At 38.8% G+C, this 19,079-nt stretch overlaps 1 protein-coding gene across 1 annotated transcript in view; it reads right to left on the minus strand.

The window, feature by feature from the left end:
* The window catches only part of DOCK4 (dedicator of cytokinesis 4), a 475,175-nt gene that overhangs the window by 334,714 nt on the left and 121,382 nt on the right, over positions 1–19,079 (minus strand). The gene's annotated exons all lie outside the window — the stretch shown is intronic.

The following is a 19,079-nucleotide window of genomic DNA, read 5'->3' on the forward strand; positions in this document are numbered from 1 at the left end:
ACAAATACATAAAAATTATTATACTAATGATAACTTCTGTCTAAAGCAAGGATCAGCTATAAGGCAACCTAAAGCAAAACATGCCATCCCAGATAGATACTTTCAGGAATCCCCCCTCTGGCTGGAGGGAGACTCACCTTTCTAGAGACAGAGGTGGTGTCCTATTCATCCCTGTATCCCCGAGCATCTCCTACAGGGCCCTGCACTTGGTGGGTGTTCATACTCTGGTCCAATTAATGGTCCCAAGATCCTTCTTGTTGATTCAGAGACCCTCTGATAGGAAGCAGGGTCTCTGTCTCCTTGGATTACCCCCAAGTGGTTCACAAGGGAATCACTTCTTTAATGAGTTAAAATGAAAGTACCCGAGTGAAACAGTTAAAAACAACAAAAAAGAGCGATATTAATGAATGATCTCATTAGGATGATTTCCCAACTTTCATCTCTAATTCCTCCGTGCTATACAAAAATGTGTCTCCTTCTGAGCAGTAAATGTGCCTGCCATTTAAAACGCACTCTGAGAGCCTTGAATAACACTGACTGGCTATTCTGAGCACCCAAATGATTACCTGTTTCCTGACATGAGTACTGCCAGACAATGAATAAACCAATAAACCAAATCACCAGGTGGATGCAGGCTCAATGCTTTTCTCCTGAGAAGAATGAGTTATCTTTGGCTCTGTAGGCTAAATACATTTATAACACTCACACCTTTGCTAGTCTCATTCAAGCAGTCATTTGACCAGCTATTAATGAAAGACACAATTCTTGCTTTCAAGGGGCTCTCAGCCCAATGAGGGAAGCAGCATGGGGTCATTGTTAAAAGGCAAGGCTCAACAGTAAGAATAACTTCTTGAAATCTCAATTCTGCCTCTTGTTGGAAGACTTAGAGAAAATGGCTTAACTTCTCCAATTCTCAGTTTCCTTATATATAATATGGGGGAAATAAGACCTACCACTCTCTTAAGAAGAGATCAGAGAGCTACCTAGCTCTCTTTCTGTCTCGTAAAGACACAGCAAGAAGAGCCCTCCGTAAACCAGGAAGACGGCCCTCACTAAAGACCCCGACCGTGCCAGCACCCTGACCTCAGACTGCCAGCCTCCAGAACTGTGAGAAATAAATGCTTGTTGTTTAGGCCATCCAGTCTCTGTTAATTTGTTAGAGCAGCCCGAACTAACTAAGACATGATTATCATTAGCAGTCGTGGTGGTGGTGCAGGAGGATGTGCCACTGACAGACGTGGGCTGGGGTCAGAGCACAGACCAAGAGTACCCAATTCGGTGGGAAGTCACAAAAAAGACTTCCTGGAAAAGGAACTACTTGCCTAGAAATAGTCAAACAGGCAAAGAAGAGGGAACAGGAAAGATGGCAAACCAAAGATGGCATTTGCCCGCAGGCGTTTTTTACTTTGAAGGTAGGAAGAGGATGCTGGGGTCAGAGCACAGACCAAGAGTACCCAATTCAGTGGGAAGTCACAAAAAAGACTTCCTGGAAAAGGAACTACTTACCTAGAAATAGTCAAAAAGGCAAAGAAGAGGGAACAGGAAAGATGGCAAACCAAAGATGGCATTTGCCCGCAGGCGTTTTTTACTCTGAAGGTAGGAAGAGGATGTAGCTGGGTGGTCCACACTTGCTTGGGTTTTTTACTCTGAAGGTAGGAAGAGGATGTAGCTGGGTGGTCCACACTTGCTTGGGTTTTTCTTTGAGAAGCTGCCACTGCTCACCTCAGGCAGGCAGGTGTTTAGAGTAAAGCACTGGGGCAGAAGATGCTTCATTCTATAGAATTTCTTGCAAACAAATCAGTGTTTTGGGTTACATGACAGATGGAAAAACATTTTGTTCTACAAAGCCATTCTGTTTTTTAAAATAACGGCATTGGTTATACTATGATTTTACCACAGCCCACAATGGGGCTCTTCTTCTAAAATAGCTGGCATTTTTATTGATATCTGATACTGGCATCTTACACCACTTTTTTCTGCTCTTCTTAACCATTATTATTTAGTTCTCCTTCATTTTATCTTCCTCCCAACTAGCAGTTTTAAGTATTTTCGGATCAGGAACTTCTTCTACCTTTTGTATTTTCCAAAGCACCTGCCTGGCAGAGTGTACTAAACATGTGAGAAGCATCAATAAATGTTGTCTAAAGAAAAAAAAAAAAGAATTTTTTAGCATCATTAAGGATAGTTTGAAATTTAAATGACTCTACCAGATTTAAGTTACAAACCTTTATGGTTCCACCACCCGAAGGCAAAAACATTTTTTTTTAAAATTATAGTTCTATTACTTCTCTAATTGGAATGAACTCAAGAATGATCCTTATATAAAGCAGAAACTAACACACCATTGTAAAGCAATTATACTCCAATAAAGATGTTAAAAAAAAAAAAAAAGAATGATCCTTATTTCAATAGGAAGGCTATACGAACTGTCAAAGTGTTACATTCCCAGAGCAGTCTTCAATCTTCTCAAAGGAATGCAAGTATAATCTTCTTAAATATTTTCTAACTTTTGAATTTATTTTTATTCACAATTACCTGCTAAATACTTACCTTCTTGCTTGCATGTCCTTGCCCTTAGCATAGAAAACTAAAAGTACACTAGCTTTAGAAAAATGTACCAGGAGCAATATTCAATACCGTCAGAAATAAAGCTAGAAGGAAATTACCAACTGAGCCTTGTCAAAGTAAGGGGAGCCTTACTTGATATTTTCAGTTAAAAAGATTAGACTGATGAAACCCCAAATTACTCCTCTTCCTACATGTTTAAAATTTTAGTGGAATTTTCTTGACTCTCTAAGGTTCGAGTGAAATACATATCCCTTCATCCTGCTGAAATCACTTTACTATAAACTGTTAGGAAAATTCATTCCTGAGTCATAATCTGCCAAACGTCATACAGACTGGGAATCCAAAATACCTTCAGGTTTTTTCTCAAGGGCTCTAACTAAAGAGCTTCCATTTCCAGTAGGAAAGCTCTAATAAACCTTAATAGTTCTGTGTACTCAGAAAGTACAAAGTGCTCATAAATTATCTCTTCAGAAATTCTCCTATTTTAAAAAAAACTATCCATGACCAGATTATCAGCTTGCAAAATAACATGACAATAGCAAGTCAGTCAGCAATTTATTTGCATTTCACTGAATCTTTACTGAACACCTCCACAAGAAGATAGGGATGCTAGGCCCTTGTGATCCAGGATCACTTACCAGAAACCTCGGGATCAGATGTACTGTGTAATTCAGTATGTTTCCAGGTTTTGCCAAGTAAGATGGATTAAATATCATGTTTTACTAACTCTCCCAAGCAGATGTGGGTCAATGTTAATATCTCTGCACCAACATGTATGAATATCATATCAACAAGTTAGATTAGGTTTTACTGTCAAATGAGTTATGGAAAGATGTAGATTTTAGAGGGATCTAGGGATGACAGATAAATAATATACTACTCCTATATCAAGGAGCTCACAGATAAGAGGAAGATATTTATTTATCCCTCTGAGTCAGTTAATAAGCCAGTACCAATCAGCCCCAAGTTCAGCCTTCTACATCTGTTCTGGGATGCTTGACTCAGCAAACCCCATTTCTGCTTTGCAAGCTGCTGGCTCCTCTGTCTGCCAACAAACGATGTCGTGGGAGACTGGAAGACCAGAGAGGGAGAAGGGACACATTCCTTCCGGTGGATGGATGTTCCCATGTTGCCTCCTGTCTGTTGGCAGTTCCTGTGAGTATCATCCAGGCAACGCTTCTCCCCTGGGCAGTGGCAGGTCCCTCCAGCAGCAATGGAATCCAGTTGGCTGGTTTCTCCACAACAGGAGAACCCGCCACACCCAGAGACCTCAGCAGGAGCTGGACCCCAGCCCACTGGGACTCTCTTCTAAACTCAGCCAGGGCAGCACCCTCTCCTCAGGTCTGCTTCAGTTCTGTAAGGCCCCCTCTAAGTTTCTAAGTTTTAGTAACCTAACCTCTTCCCTCCAGTTGCTACATCCCTGACACTGTTAGTATTCTCTTCTTGCCTTGTCAGTTTGCCACGTCACACCTTTATACCTAGTTAACAATTCTTTATATTAAAGTATCGCTGTTCAGATAACTAGTGTGGTTACTACCCCTGATTGGACTCCTGCTGATATGCAATTCCCAACTTGTTATAATAAGTCTGGAAACACAGATTATGAAAGAAAATATTACAACAGCAGGACCAGGGAAAGATTCTGAGGGGCTAATTATCGATAGTTGAACTAGAACCTTACAAGACAAGAAAACGGGGGAAAGGGACATTCTGATAGAACATACAACAAAAGCAACCACACAGTAAAGGCAAAGCCCTGCTCACAGAAAGAATTTTTGCGAGGGAGGGAAAGGAGGCAAGGCTGCAGGAGAGACTTTCTGCTAGTGCTAAGAAATGTTTTCTGGTGACAGTAGAGAGTTATTGGAGGTTCACATGCAGTTCCCTGCTTTGTATGGCACAGCACTGAGGGTAGTGTAGAGGACAGCTAACAGGGGAGTAGAGCATAGGGGAGAACTTGGAAATCAGGTAGAAAGCTATGTGCTAAGACAAAGTCTCTCCTCTAAAAATTTATATAATAGCAGGAAATTCAGACACAACTCACTAAATACTGTATAATTAAATATAAATAGATCCCAAATGTTGAGCCACACTCATTGGAAGCAAACAATGGAATTTTAGTCCACTTCAAAAAGTGGTATGACAACTTTAATTTCTAAACTAAAGATTTTCATTAAAAAGTACTTTCACATAGATCCAACCACCCTCCCACATACACACATAACCATGATGAAACTTGTGATTATGCAAATGTCAGTAGGGCTAAAATCTGCATTTATTAAAAAAGAAAGAAAGAAAGAAAAATCCTCTAGAGAAATAAATATGTAATATAACAGGAATAAACTCTTCCAGTCCAAAAGAAGTACCCAAATAAATTCAGTGACTACTGATTTCCTAACTTGATTTTCTTTGGACTCCTGTAGCACTTCTAATTTTAATACAATTATCATTGACTCATGTCCTTGCATTATCTGTTATTTTATCTTCTCTTTTAAGCTAGATCACAAAATTACTCTGTCAAGGGGAAGAATCACACATGACACTTTTGCTATATTCTCCTAGAATCTGTCACAGTGAGTAGAAACTCCTAAAATATTTGTTGATTTGTATGCTAAAATATATAGTATTTTCAGATATCCACTTAAAGAACTCTATAACAAATATCATGTGAAATTATTTTGTTAGAATAGTTCTCAGTAATTTGAATAGTGTGATTTATTTACTTTTATAGTCCCTGAAAACAAGCATAACCTCTTGCTCATAGTAGGAATGCAATAAATATATGCTGATTTGAGTTGACTGAGGAAGAGAATCAAGGGTCATTTAAATATTCTGAAATCAAATTCTTCATTAATTTAGGATCTGGACAACCAGAGTTAATAAAGACAAACTGACTTGAGAAAAATAGTTAAAACTTTTGGAACTCATTTTCATATTAAATAGCTTATTTTAAAAAAAAACAGATGAGGAAAGCTTAGGACACACTGGCACACTTCCACAGATTATTTGATGATCAAGGACATCTGGCTTCTTTGATGATTTATGGAATTCCACCCTTAAGGCCCACTTGATATTTCCAAAATATGTTTTGCAATATTTGGACATCGTCCAGGTGGCCGGTTTAATTCACATTTCCCCAAACACTCATCTTATTGGGAAGTTTATTATTTCTTTATGATTACAATTAAGTCCTAAATTCTAGGTAAAGTGTGTTTAGGGTTTTATGAAGCAAAATTAGATTTTTTAAAATTCATTTTTAATTTAAAACTGAATTTAAGCTTAGATCTGCTTAATTTGTCCTAAGTCTCAGTTTCCTGTGTATGAGGTAGGGAAGAACTAAACATTACACAGAATTTCATTTTTCAGGAAAAAATACATTTAACCAAGAGATAATTAAATACACTACTTCTTAAAGGTTGACAAGTACAAGTATTATTTCCAATAGTATACAACAAAATAGTATGGTTTGGAGATTCTTTTCTCCAAGAGATCTGTTAAACATAAATGTCAAGGTGTATATAGTAAGTAAAGTAGTTACACATTTGATTTTATTCAATGTGATGCCAAATGAGAAAAAGGAAAAGTCAATAGGACAGGGAAAGAGCCATTGAATGCCAACCACTATGCAACAAGTAAGGTTAATCTCTGTCAGTAGCCAGAAGTTTGAAATCCAAAAGCAGTACAGTTTTCTGACAAAATTAACCTTTGGGATAAATCTTCCCCTCAACCCCAACATGGATGATTACAGAATAAATTAAGTTATCCAAAAAGGAAAAATGCTAAAAGACTTAGCCAAATATCCTACTAGCCAAAAAATGCAACGTATTTGGGCTTCTTGGAACATTAAGAACAAAAATGCAATGGTATTCACATCTACACAACGGGAAAAATAAACCATATAAAAGGAAACCAAATTAGAACATTCTTTACTTTATAGTATAAAAACACTTTAGGAATTCCCTGGTGGTCCAGTGATTAGGACTCTGTGCTTCCACTGCCAGGTACCTGGGTTCGATCCCTGGTCAGGGAACTAAGATCCCGCAATTCGCGCAGTGCAGCCAAAAAAAAAGAAAAAAAATTTTTTTAATATTTGTAGAAGTTAGCATGTCTTTTTAAAAATATATTGTTTACAAAACAGAAAATTATAAATTGGTAGTGCCATGTACTTAAGAATGATGGAATAGGATTTTGGGGGGACCTTCAAGATGGCAGAGGAGTAAGAACTGGAGATCACCTTCCTCCCCAGAAATACATCAAAAATACAACTACATGTGGCACAACTCCTACAGAATACCTACTGAATGCTGGCAGAAGACCTCAGACTTCCCAAAAGGCAAGAAAATCCCCAAGTACCTGGGTAGGGCAAAAGAAAAAAGAAAAAAGAGACAAAGGAATAGGGACGGGACCTGCACCTCTGGCAGGGAGCTGTGAAGGAGGAAAACTTTCCACACACTAGGAAGCCCCTTCACTGGCGGAGATGGGGGCTGGGCGGGGGGGCGGGGGGGAGGAGCTTCGCAGCCACAGAGAAGAGCTCAGCAACAGGGGTGCAGAGGGCAAAGCGGAGAGATTCCCGCACAGAGGATCAGTGCCGACCAGCACTCACCAGCCCAAGAGGTTTGTCTGCTCACCCGCCGGAGCGGGTGGGGGCTGGGAGCTGAGGCTTGGGCATCGGAGGTCAGATCCCAGGGAGAGGACTGGAGTTGGCTGCGAGAACACAGCCTGAAGGGGGCTAGTGTGCCACAGGTAGCCGGAAGGGAGTCCGGGAAAAAGTCTGGACCTGCCTAAGAGGCAAGAGACCATTGATTTGGGCTGTGCGAGGAGAGGGGATCCTTTCCCTGTCTGCTCACAGAAGGCAGAGCACTCCCTAAACAAGCTCCAGAGACGGGCGCAAACCACGGCTATCAGCTGGGACCCCAGAGACGGGCATGAAACGCTAACGCTGCTGCTGCAGCCACCAACAATCCCGTGTGCATGCACAGGTCACTATCCACAATTCCCCTCCCAGGAGCCTCTGCAGCCAGCCACTGCCAGGGTCCCGTGATCCAGGGACAACTTCCCCGGGAGAACATATGGCGCACCTCAGGCTGTTGCAATGTCACGCTGGCCTCTGCTACTGCAGGCTCGTCCTGCATTCCTTACCACTCCCTGCCCGGGGCCTGAGTAAGCCAGAGCCCCAAGTCAGCCTTGCTTTAACCCTGTCCTGACTGGGTGGGAACAGATGCCTGAGGGCAACCCACATGCAGAGGTGGGGCCAAAACAAGAGAGGAACCCCAGGAGCAATGCGAACAAAGAAGAGAAAGGAAAATTTCTCTGTGCAGCTTCAGGAGCAGTGGATTAAATCCCCACAATCAACCTGATGTACCCTGCATCTGTGGAATACCGGAATAGACAAATAATCAACCCAAAACTGAGGCGGTGGATATGGGAGCAACTGTACACTCAGGGTTTGCTGTCTGCGACTGACTTGTTTCTGATTTTTCATGCTTATCGTACTATAGTTTTTAGTGATCGTTATCATTGGTGGAATTGTTTACTGGTTTGGTTGTGCTCTTTTTTTTAATAACTTTTTTTAAATTTTAATAATTTTTTTATTTTTGTACTTTTATTGTATTTTTTATTATTTTTTTTCCCTTTCTTTTTTTCTCCCTTTTCTTCTGAGCCATGTGGCTGACAGGGTCTTGGTGCTCCGGCCTTGTGTCAGACCTAAGCCTCTGAGATGGGAGAGCCAAGTTCAGGACACTGGACCACCAGAGACCTCCTAGCCCCATGTGATATCTATCAGCGAGAGCTCTCCCAGAGATCTCAGTCTCAAAGCTAAGATCCAGCTCCATCCAATGGCCAGCAAGCTCCACTGCTGGACGCCCCATGCCAAACAACTAGCAACACAGGAACAGAACCCCACTGATTAGCAGAGAGGCTGCCTAAAATCATACTAAGGTCACAGACACCACAAAACACCACCAGACGCAGCCCTGCCCACCAGAAAAACAAGATCCATACCCATCCACCACAACGCAGGCACCAGTCCCCTCCACCTGGAAGCCCGCACAAGCCACTGAACCAACCTTACCCACTGGGGGCAGACACCAAAGACAATGGGAATTACGAACCTACAGCCTGCAAAAAGAAGACCCCAGACACAGTAAGTTAAGCAAAATGAGAAGACAGAGAAATATGCAGCAGATGAAGGAGCAAGGTAAAAACCCACCAGACCAAACAAATGAAGAGGAAATAGGCAGTCTACCTGAAAAACAATTCAGACTAATGACAGTAAAGATGATCCAAAATCTTGGAAATAGAATGGAGAAAATACAAGAAACGTTTAACAAGGACCTAGAAGAACTAAAGAACAAACAAACAATGATGAACAACAAAATAAATGAAATTTAAAATTCTCTAGAAGGAATCAATAGCAGAATAACTGAGGCAGAAGAATGGATAAGTGACCTGGAAGATAAAACAGTGGAAATAACTACCACAGATCAGAATAAAGAAAAAAGAATGAAAAGAATTGAGGACAGTCTCAGAGACCTCTGGGACAACATTAAACACACCAACATCCGAATTATAGGGGGTCCCAGAAGAAAAAGAGAAAAAGAAAGGGTCTGAGAAAATTTTTGAAGAGATTATAGTAGAAAACTTCCCTAACATGAGAAAGGAAATAGTCAATCAAGTCCAGGAAGTGCAGAGAGTCCCATACAGGATAAATCCAAAGAGAAACACGCCAAGACACATACTAATCAAACTATCAAAAATTAAATACAAAGAAAAAATATTAAAAGCAGCAAGGGAAAAGCAACAAATAACATACAAGGGAATCCCCATAAGGTTAACAGCTGATCTTTCAGCAGAAACTCTGCAAGCCAGAAGGGAGTGGCAGGACATATTTAAAGTGATGAAAGGGAAAAACCTATCACCAAGATTACTCTACCCAGCAAGGATCTCATTCAGATTCAACGGAGAAATTAAAACCTTTATAGACAAGCAAAAGTTAAGAGAATTCAGCACCACCAAACCAGCTTTACAACAAATGCTAAAGGAACTTCTCTAGGCAGGAAACACAAAACAAGGAAAAGACCCACAAACAAACCCAAACAATTAAGAAAATGGTAATAGGAACATACATATTGATAATTACTTTAAATGTAAATGGATTAAATGCTCCAAACAAAAGACACAGACTGGTTTAATGGATACAAACATAAGATCCGTATATATGCTGTCTACAAGAGACTCACTTCAGACCTAGGGACACAGACTGAAAGTGATGGGATGGAAAAAGATATTCCATGCAAATGGAAATCAAAAGAAAGCTGGATAGCAATACTCATATCCGGGAAAATAGACTTTAAAATAAAGACTATTACAAGAGACAAAGAAGACATAATGATCAAGGGATCAATCCAAGAAGAGGATAAAACAACAGTAAATATTTATGCACCCAACATAGGAACACCTCAATACATAAGGCAAATACTAACAGCCATAAAAGGGGAAATCGACAGTAACACAATCATAGTAGGGGACTTTAACCCCCACTTTCACCAATGGACAGATCAACCAAAATGAAAATAAATAAGGAAAAACAAGCTTTAAATGATACATTAAACATGATGGACTTAATTGATATTTATAGGACATTCCATCCAAAAACCACAGAATACACTCTCTTCTCAAGTACTCATGGAACATTCTCCAGGATAGATCATATATTTGGTCACAAACCAAGCCTTGGTAAATTCAAGAAAATTGAAATCGTATCAAGTATCTTTTCCAATCACAACATTGTGAGACTAGATATCAATTACAGGAAAAATAAACTGGAAAAAATAAAAACACATGGAGGCTAAACAATATGCTACTAAATAACCAAGAGATCACTGAAGAAATCAAAGAGGAAATAAAAAAATACCAGGAAACAAATGACAATGAAAACATGATGACCCAAAACCTATGGGATGCAGCAAAAGCAGTTCTAAGAGGGAAGTTTATAGCAATACAATACTACCTCAAGACACAAGAAAAATCTCAAATAAACAACCTACCTTACTCCTAAAGCAATTAGAGAAAGAAGAATAAAACAAAAAAACCCCCCAAAGTTAGCAGAAAGAAAGAAATCATAAAGATCAGATCAGAAATAAATGAAAAAGAAATGAAGGAAACAATAGCAAAGATAAATAAAATTAAAAGCTGGTTCTTGGAGAAGATAAACAAAATTGATAAAGCCAGACTCACGAAGAAAAAAAGGGAGAAGACTCAAATCAATAGAATTAGAAATGAAAAAGGAGAAGTAACAACTGACACTGCAGAAATACTAAGAATCATGAGAGATTACTACAAGCAACTATATGCCAATAAAATGGACAGCCTGAAAGAAATGGACAAATTCTTAGAAAAGAACAACCTTCCGAGACTGAACCAGGAAGAAATAGAAAATATAAACAGACCAATCACAAACACTGAAATTGAGACTGTGATGAAAAAACTTCCAACAAACAAAAGCCCAGGACCAGATGGCTCCACAGGTGAATTCTATCAAACATTTAGAGAAGAGCTAACACCTATCCTTCTCAAACTCTTCCAAAATATAGCAGAGGGAGGAACACTCCCAAACTCATTCCAAGAGGCCACCATCACCCTGATACCAAAACCAGACAAAGATGTCACAAAAAAGAAAACTATGGGCCAGTATCTCTGATGAACACAGATGCAAAAATCCTCAACAAAATACTAGCAAACAGAATCCAGCAGCACATTAAAAGGATCATACACCATAATCAAGTGGGGTTTATCCCAGGAATGCAAGGATTCTTTAATATACGCAAATCAATCAATGTGATACACCATATTAACAAACTGAAGGATAAAGACCATCTCAATAGATGCAGAAAAAGCTTTTGACAAAATTCAACACCAATTGATGATAAAAACTCTCCAGAAAGTAGACATAGTGGGAACTTACCTCAACATAATAAAGGCCATATATGACAAACCCACAGCCAACATCATTCTCAGTGGTGAAAAACTGAAACCATTTCCTCTAAAATCAGGAACAAGAAAAGGATGCCCACTCTCACCACTATTATTCAACATAGTTTTGGAAGTTTTAGCCATAGCAAACAGAGAAGAAAAAGAAATAAAAGGAATGCAAATCCGAAAAGAAGAAGTAAAACTGTCACTGTTTGCAGATGACATGATACTATACACAGAGAATCCTACAGATGCTACCAGAAAACTACTAGAGCTAATCAATGAATTTGGTAAAGTAGCAGGATACAAAATTAATGCACAGAAATCTCTTGCACTCCTATACACTAATGACGAAAAATCTGAAAGAGAAATTAAGGAAACACTCCCATTTACCATTACAACAAAAAGAATAAACTACCTAGGAATAAACTTACCTGAGGAGACAAAAGACCTGTATGCAGAAAACTATAAGACACTGATGAAAGAAATTAAAGATGATACAAACAGATGGAGAGATATACCATGTTCTTGCACTGGAAGAATCAACACTGTGAAAATGACTATACTACCCAAAGCAATCTACAGATTCAATGCAATCCCTAACAAACTACCAATGGCATTTTTCACAGAACTAGAACAAAATATTTCACAATTTGTATGAAAACAAAAGACCCCGAATAGCCAAAGCATTCTTGAGAAAGAAAAACGGAGCTGGAGGAATCAGGCTCCCTGACTTCAGACTATACTACAAAGCTACAGTAATCAAGACAGTATGGTACCAGCACAAAAACAGAAATATCGATCAATGGAACAGGATAGAAAGCCCGGAGATAAACCCACGCACATATGGTCACCTTATTTTTGATAAAGGAGGCAAGAATATACAGTGGAGAGAAACAGCCTCTTCAATAAGTGGTGCTGGGAAAACTGGACAGCTACACGTAAAAGAATGAAATTAGAACACTCCCTAACACCATACACAAAAATAAACTCAAAATGGATTAAAGACCTAAATGTAAGGCCAGACACTATCAAACTCTTAGAGGAAAACATAGGCAGAACACTCTATAACACAAATTATAGCAAGATCCTTTTTGACCCACCTCCAAGAGAAATGGAAATAAAAACAAAAATAAACAAATGGGACCTAATGAAACTTAAAAGCTTTTGCACAGCAAAGGAAATCATAAACAAGATGAAAAGACAAACCTCAGAATGGGAGAAAATATTTGCAAATGAAGCAACTGACAAAGGATTAATCTCCAAAATATACAAGCAGCACAGGCAGCTCAATATCAAAAAAACAAACAACCCAATCCAAAAATGGGCAGAAGATCTAAATAGACATTTCTCAAAAGAAGACATACAGATTGCCAACAAACGCATGAAAGGATGTTCAACATCCCTAATCATTAGAGAAATGCAAATCAAAACTACAATTAGGTATCACCTCACACCGGTCCGAATGGCCATCATCAAAAAATCTACCAACAGTAAATGCTGGAGAGGGTGTGGAGAAAAGGGAACCCTCTTGCACTGTTGGTGGGAATGTAAATTGATACAGCCACTATGGAGAACAGTATGGAGGTTCCTTAAAAAACTAAAAATAGAACTACCATATGACCCAGCAATCCCACTACTGGGCATATACCCTGAGAAAACCATAATTCAAAAAGAGTCATGTACCACAATGTTCATTGCAGCTCTATTTACAATAGCCAGGACATGGAAGCAACCTAAGTGTCCATGGACAGATGAATGGATAAAGAAGATGTGGCACATGTATACAATGGAATATTACTCAGCCATAAAAAGAAATAAAATTGAATTATTTGGAGTGAGGTGGATGGACCTAGAGTCTGTCATACAGAATGAAGTAAGTCAGAAAGAGAAAAGCAAATACCGTATGCTAACACATATATATGGAGTAAAAAAAAAAAAAAAAAAAAGGTTCTGAAGAACCTAGGGGCAGGACAGGAATGAAGACGCAGATGTAGTAGTGAATGGACTTGAGGACACGGGGTGGGGGAAGGGTAAGCTGGGACGAAGTGAGACAGTAGCGTTGACATATATACACTACCAAATGTGAAACAAACAGTGGGAAGCAGGTGAATCGCACGGGAGGATCAGCCTGGTGCTTTGTGTCCACCTAGAGGGGTGCGATAGGGAGGGTGGTATGGAGACGCAAGAGGGAGGGGATATGGGGATATATGTATACATATAGCTGGTTCACTTTGTTATACAGCAGAAACTAACACAACATTGTAAAGCAATTATACTCCAATAAAGTAAAGAATGATGGAATAAGTATTTAGAAAAAGTCTTTCACTAATTTCTAAGCATTCTGTAATGAGTTGTGGTACCATGTATTATAACATCTTATTTTAAACCATGGTTTGTTAACAGATTATCTTCAAAGAGTGTACCTATCATTTATTTATATACGTGTATGTGTATGCATTTTTTAATATGCCAGTTATTTGTCTGCAATATTATAGCAACATTTTAAGCTGAATGATACTAGAAAGCACTGAGTAATACTTATAATTTTCTCCATAATCCTCTCAAATTTTTATAAAATATTATTCATTTTAATACTTTTGGGAAGTAAAAACTATAATCAGTAAACTTAATGGATAAAAGGTAGCTAAGAAATATCAAAGCAGTACCAGAAAGAGAATAAACATCAATTATGCTGTGGTAGGTATGAATTAAAAGTACAAGCCAAAGTGAGTGAAATTCTGACTACTATTATTTATTGAACACATTTTCATAGATGCTACACTATTTATTGATAATGCTGACAAATATATAAAACTGTTCTCTACTAAATAGGATACTGATAGATGGATTTTATCAAATTCTTCTTAGAATTTTAGGCTTATCAGTTAATGAATATAATTTTCTCTCTCCTCCATTTTTTTTAATTAAGAGATGTTAAAAGATGCTCAATTAATTGACACCTAAATTGGAGCTTTTCTTAAAACAAACAAGAAGTGCCCTTTGTCTCACATTCTACCCCATTTCTCTTAATATATTCTGCCCCCAGCTATATTTAGTAACACTAAAGCTGTTATATTTCCTTACATGAAATAGAAATAGTCTACACTTGCCCAGGAAAATACATTTTCCTATTATTAACTCTCCCACTTTGATTACTATGAGCAAAGTATTATGAGCAACAATTTTATTATTTTGGGAGCAACTTCACAGCTGCATGCAGGGCACAGAATGGCATGGTGATTTAGGAATAGTGTATCTGAATAGGCAAGATTGCTGTGGATTATGAAAGGAAGGTGATTTGAGAGTTTGTCAGATTATAAGCGAGAAAAATGCTATAACATAGATCCAACCTTCTTACCCAAAGACGATATGGTCAAATAGTACATACACACTGATGTCACTCTATAGGATGTCTACATAAGCCAACTGCGAAGACAGGCAGAGGCTATAGATGGTCCAGGGTGAAGAAGAGCACAGGAGGGGCTCACACATCATACACATGCTTTCCCTCGGAGTCTGGGTCTCTGTTCTGAACACATATTACTACTACCATTACGATATCTTATAAAGCATTATACAAGATGGTATCAGGCAGGAAGAGTGAGGTACAACAAACACTTCCTAAAAATTATACAAATAAACAAAACAAAACTGTATGTGTACAAACTGAGGGAGACTTAACTTACTTGCATTTTGTGTAGATAGAGACCCTAGAAGTTTTATCTGACTAAAAGTTCAGTCTGAGGCAATGGTGTTATGTGGAAGTATAGTCGCCACAAAAACAAACAAACAAAATCTCATGTAAAGCTTGGGCCACTATTAGAACCACAGCATCCAGTACAAAGGCCATTAAAAATCCTGCTGTTCCCTGCTTATAAATTATACTACATGTGAAGCCAACTTTTAAATTTTGACCGTAACATATTCAAGGGCACTGGCAAACCACAGCAAGCCCAGAGTTGAGCGAAGACAGAAAGGGGTCTAGAGACCTTGTCCTGTAAGGTATAAAAGGAGTTGAAAACTTAAAAGACTACAAAAAAGAAAATACTTCAAGAGTTGACAGAGAGATGTGGCCTTGGTTAAGCTAATTAATGTCTTTGTGCTTCAGTTTCCTAATTTGTAAGACAGAAATCATAAAAGCACCTATTTTATAAGGCTGTTGTAAAGATTAAATTAATTAAAGCAAACACTAGAACAGTGCCTAGCATGTAATTGATCTCAGCAAGTGCTATCATTAATAATATCATCTTCATTATTTTCTTCTATGGCCTCCAGATGACAAAATTGGGAACAATGGGGAAACGTTAAAGAAAAACAAATATTGACTGAATATTAACTATAAATCCTACTTTCCTATATCAGGGATTCCGTCCCGTCTCTTCATTTTAATCTAATCAAGTTGCAGTCATATCAGCTTTTAAATGCCTACGCTTCCTTGGTTATCTAAGTTAAATTTCTATCAGAAGAACTAAATTTACAGCAGTTGCTTCTGTAAACATTATTTACATTTAAAAAAGAATAAATACTCTAACTCACCTAGTAGGTAAATATAGATCATTAAACTTTTTTAAAAGTAGGATTTCCAGATAAAATACAGGATGCCCAGCTAATTATGAATTTCAAAAAAATGACAAATAAGTTTTTAGTATAAGAGGGTCCCCAAAATTGCACAGAACATATTTTTACGAAAAAAGTTTTCATTATTTACCTGAAATTAAAATTTAACTAGGTGTCCTGTACTTTTATTTGCTAAATCTGGCAAGGGTTTAAAAGGGTAAGTGTTAACAAAACGCAAAGTAACTGAAAACATTTTTTTTTTTAAACAAATTTTTGGAAGATCCTTTTACATTTAGGATGTTTTCTAACATGGATAGGGTAATGTTATGTACCTACCACTTTTTGTTTAAACATCATTTAAGAAATTTTTCCTCCCTGACACATCCTTTAGTCATATCTCAGATTTCCAGTGCCAGCTGAAACTGATCAAGAAGAGGTTATCATCAGCCACATACTTGTGACAACTTGTAGGAACATCACTTCCCACTTGGCTAAAGGAAGACAGACCTTGTGGTCGATTTCTGTTTTCACCTCTGTTAGGCACAGATAACACAGTTCCTCTGCTCTAGGAATATTTACACGACCAATGTGTCCAAATATTTGAAATGACCATTGTCAAAGAACACATCTTCTGTCATTTTCCTCAGGCTCTACAAATAGATCCACCGTTACCTGAACACTATAAACTAGTAACTAGTAAATGGAGACAGTAAGATAGTTTGATGTATCAACAACATTTATATTTATGTCATTAAAAAGTTATATTGTGGGAAGTGAGAAATGAAAAAGTAGATTTAGGTAACTTCTAGCTATTGTTCAACAATGTAAAAAAATTTTAAAGATACAAGTGACCAGGGCTTCCCTGGTGGCGCAGTGGATGAGAATCCGCCTGCCCATGCAGGGGCCACGGGTTTGATCCCTGGTCTGGGAAGATCCCACACGCTGCGGAGCAACGAAGCCCGTGAGCCACAATTACTGAGCCTGCGCTCTAGGGCCCGTGCTCCACAACAAGAGAAGCCACTGCAATGAGAAGCCCACGCACCACGATGAAGAGTAGCCCCTGCTCGCCACAACTAGAGAAAGCCTGCGCACAGCAACGAAGACCCAACGCAGCCAAAAATAAATACAATTAATTAATTAATTTTTAAAAAAGATACAAGTGACCATCGAGGGATACTTCTGGAGGGTCTGCCAGGTGGCCCCTAGGCCATGGAGGAGAAGCTGCCATCTGAGGAGACAAGGGTGAAACCAGTAACAAATGTGCTGAGACGTGAAGGGGAGTGGGGCTGCTGCAAAAAGCCCACGAAAGAAGAAGCGAAACAGGAGGAAGGAACCCCAAGTCAGAAGAATGCAAGTCCAGTGGATAATTCAAGGAAGCAGTGAGGTTTGGAGGAGCCTGGCAGAATGTGGGCAAGCTGTATTTACATGACTCAGTTTCGGTATGACTGCTGCTTCTCAAAGTTGTAGGGAACCAACAAGACAATCCATGTGAAAACATTCTGCACACTACAAAATCTACAGGAGATGCTGGTCGTCATGATCATGAATCAGGAGGGCTTGAACCCAGGGCTCAAGGTGAGGGTAGAGACCTCTAAGTAAAGTCTGAGATGGAAAGTGCCCACAGAAGTATTCTTTATGTTCTGCAGAACAGACCAGATAGACAAAGAACATGAAAAAATGACCTGCAAGTGGGACTCTTCTAGATAGTTCCCTTGAAGGAAGCCATTACATCTTCATGGCCTTTGAGATTTATTTTTATCTTTCTTATTTTATCAGCTACCTCAAATGTTTTATAGACTGTAATAGAAAAAAAAAAAAAAACCCCAAATTTTTGTAGCTCCAGTTCCTAACACAGTACTCCTCACGCAGCTGATGTTTAATACATGTCTATTAAATTAAATGATTAAATAATGATTGTTCCCTTTAGCAGACCAAAAAGAAAGATGGTAACTAAACTTGGGACTCAAGAATGAAAAGAGGGAAAACTGCCTGAAGTACCATAATTCGAAATGTGAAGACCAAAGGAAGCGGATCACAGAGTAATGGGGCACATGGCATAGTGCTCACGGGTACAGCCTCGACAGAGACACACACTTAAACTGGAGCCCTGCTCTGCTTCTTACCAGCCATGTGACAAACTGGGCAAACTGCTGACCCTCTCTGTGCCTCCAAGTCCTCGTGCATCCAGTGGGTTGGAGGAACACTTACCGAAGAGAGCTGTGGGAATTAAATGAGATTTCTATACATGCACAGTATAAGAATCCTTAGCACAGTGCCCAGCATGGAATAACCCCTCAATAAATGATAAGATGAATAGTAATAAAATACTGGAAAACAAAAAACCTCTTTTAAAAAACCTATGTCATGACTGGGATGAGAGAAAATCAATGCCAATTGAACCATGCTTTGTGGGATCTCGAATACATATTTTACACTGAAATTCTCATAAATCATAATGTCAGCAGTGGAAATAACAGCCATCACCATGCCCTCATCTGTGGGTCTGGAAGACTGAGAACACACCAGGTAGGGATTGGTAATTCCACAGGAAAGTCATGGACAGAAGAATGGCTAAAAATAGGGGTAGTGGTTTCTGTGGTATAAAATCTACCTTTTAAAAAAATCTCTACTGGGGGATGACAAGATTGGAAATCCCTCAGCAGGCTGGGATTTCCCGTCAAATCAAACATCATAGTAGTTTATTACAAAATTCTTTTTTCTTCCTGTAAGAAACTGAAAGGCCTAAGGAGAATTTATTGTGTTTTTTTGTTGTTGTTGCTGTTGTTTTTATTTTTTTTTGAATTTTATACAGCAGGTTCTTATTAGTTATCTATTTTATACATATTAGTGCACAGATGTCAATCCCAATCTCCCAATTCATTCCACCACCACCAACAACCCCCCCCCCGCCACTTTCCCCTCCTTGGTGTCCATACGTTTGTAGGACAATGTACTGTTAAATTAAACCCCTAGCTAATGGAGAT

This window comes from Eubalaena glacialis, chromosome 8, assembly GCF_028564815.1.
Source record: "Eubalaena glacialis isolate mEubGla1 chromosome 8, mEubGla1.1.hap2.+ XY, whole genome shotgun sequence".
Lineage (NCBI taxonomy): Eukaryota > Metazoa > Chordata > Mammalia > Artiodactyla > Balaenidae > Eubalaena > Eubalaena glacialis.